General features: G+C 40.0%; 1 pseudogene; it reads left to right on the forward strand.

The window, feature by feature from the left end:
• The first annotated feature begins 503 nt into the window (after window positions 1-503).
• Window positions 504-2,247, forward strand: LOC109222704 (annotated as a pseudogene).
• The last annotated feature ends 492 nt before the right edge of the window (window positions 2,248-2,739 follow it).

The raw sequence follows: 2,739 nt of genomic DNA on the forward strand, positions 1-2,739 counted from the left end.
AATTGTATCGAAAAAAATTATCAAAAATAGTAACATACTTATAAAGGTAAAAATATATTTTATTTTTCAAAAAAATGCCACATATACAGAAAAATCCACGTGGCCGGTGAGTGCACCCACACTCGTTACCACATCAGCGTCCAGGGGGACTATGGCGCTCAAAAGGCCAAATTCAAGGGGTAATTAAGACCACGAATAGTTTAAGGCTATAACTAATAATATGTGTCATGTTTAGGGGGTTGGTAAGCTATTTTGCCTTTTGCAATTCAAGCCCAATTTTCCCGTTGAAGTACAAAAACTATTGAAAACATTATTTAACAGAAGAATCGAAATTAATAAACCCTCTTACTGTTCCCAGTTCCCACCTGTTTTCTGTCATCTTTATCGTCATTTAGCACGACATCTTTGGAAGCTTTTGGCTTTCCCGCCTTTTAGTATTTGTTACAACCACTACTACTATTTAGAAAAAAAATCATTCCTTTTTCTCATACTAAAATTTTCAAATGCTGTCAATTATTGCAAGATGGTCGGCTCGTAAGGGCAGAATCACCTCTGCTCTTAATCCGACTGAACACTTAAATGATTCGTTCCCTTATTTAGACACATTATTATTCAACTTCATCACTATCACCAACACTCATTTTCACAAAACCCAACTTATTTATTGTGTTTGTGATAAATTGTCGAATGCCCATCACCTGTTTGATAGAATTCCTAAAGGAAATATTTTTCTTCGGAATGTTTTGATTCGTGGTTATGCTTGGAATGGACCTTACCCGGCTGCAATTTCTTTGTATTATCAAATGCTTGATTATGGACGTATTCCTGATAATTTTACCTTTCCGTTTGTGTTAAAAGCGTGCTCGGCCTTGTCAGCGATTGATGTGGGGAGAGACATTCATGAACACGCGAAAAGAACGAAGTGGGATAAGGATGTTTTCGTGGGTGCCTCCCTTATCGACATGTATGCTAAGTGTGGTTGTGTTGGTAGGTCGAGGCTGGTGTTTGACAATGTTGCGGAGAGGGATGTAGTTGTTTGGAATTCAATGCTTGTTGCTTACTCACAAAATGGTCACCCTGAGGATTGTTTGTCTTTATGTGGTGAAATGGCATGTGAAAGTGTTAGACCTACGGAGGCGACTTTAGCGACTGCTATTTCTGCTTCTACTGATGTGGTTGCCCTTCGACAGGGAAGGGAGCTTCATGGGTATAGTTGGAGACAGGGTTTTGACTCCCTGGACAAAGTGAAGACAGCACTCGTGGATATGTATGCCAAGAGTGGGTCCGTGAATGTTGCTAGGATCTTGTTTGAAGCACTCGAGGAGAAAAGAGTTGCTTCTTGGAATGCAATGATCACAGGATATGCAATGCGTGGTCATGCTAATGCAACACTTAGTTTGTTTAATCAGATGGTTGGTAAGGCTCAACCGGATCATATAACTTTTGTTGGGGTGTTATCTGCTTGTAACCATGGAGGTTTGTTGAATGAAGGGAGAATGTATTTTGATTCAGTGGTAAAAGATTATGGAATTGAACTAACCATTCAGCACATTACATGCATGGTTGATCTCTTAGGTTATAGTGGCCGCTTATATGAAGCTTATGGACTTATTATGCATATGAAAGTTATGCCAGATGCTGGTGTTTGGGGTGCATTGCTTAATTCGTGCAAAATCCATGGTCATGTGGAATTTGTAGAATTGGCGTTGGAGAGGTTAATTGAACTTGAGCCTGATGACGCAGGAAATTACGTGATTCTGTCAAACAATTATACCCAAGCAGGTAGATGGAAAGGTGTTGCAAAGCTTAGAGAACTAATGAATGAAAGAGGTGTAAAGAAAACCATCGCGTAAGTTAGATTGAAGTTAAAAACAAAGTACATGCATTTCTCTCGGGGGATACCTCTCATCCTATGTCTGATGAGATTTATGCAGAGCTAGACAGCTTGGGAGCACGAATGGTACAAGCTGGTTATGTCCCAAACATTACACCTGTTTTCCATGATGTGGAAGATGATGAGATGAGCAGAATGGTCTTAGCCACAGTGAAAGGCTAGCGATTGCTATTGGACTAATTAGTACACCCCGGGGACAAGGCTCTTGATCTCCAAGAACCTCCGAGTTTGCGAGGACTGTCATGTTGCAATCAAGGTTATCTCAAAGTTAACGGAGAGAAATCACTATCAGAGATGTCAATTGTTATCATCATTTCAAGGATGGCCTCTGTTCTTGTGGAGATTATTGGTGAAATGGGTCTAGGAATTTGGGTGTTGACAAGGGAGATGAGAAACCAGTTGCTCCTTGAAAAAGAATTGGCTTTACTAACTGCGTGAAAAGGAAAATCATTGATTGTGTTGGCAAAACACAAAACTCCTTAAATGTGATCCTGTTCTTGCTGTCAATAAGGAAACAGTTCTAATTGGGATTCTGAAGTTGCACGACCAAGAGATATTGGGTTTGGCCAATGTAAAGATTGGGTCTTGTAAGGAAAACGTTAGGATGTTGAAGAGAACTCTGATTCATTCCTGCACTTAATCTTTGTTGCCACACCTCACTTCACGTCAAACATCAGCTACTCTTGCAGCTCACATAGATTCGCCATGAGATAGTTAGTGGCCTTACCCTGTATATCTCAGTGGTGAATAACATGGCCAGTGTATATCTCTTGCAGCCAGATAGTATTTTTCATTCATAGGTACTTGTAACTGTGATCTGTGATGTATTTCTTTGTCAAACTCCT

The sequence above is a fragment of the Nicotiana attenuata genome, unplaced genomic scaffold (assembly GCF_001879085.1).
Source record: "Nicotiana attenuata strain UT unplaced genomic scaffold, NIATTr2, whole genome shotgun sequence".
Classification (NCBI taxonomy): domain Eukaryota; kingdom Viridiplantae; phylum Streptophyta; class Magnoliopsida; order Solanales; family Solanaceae; genus Nicotiana; species Nicotiana attenuata.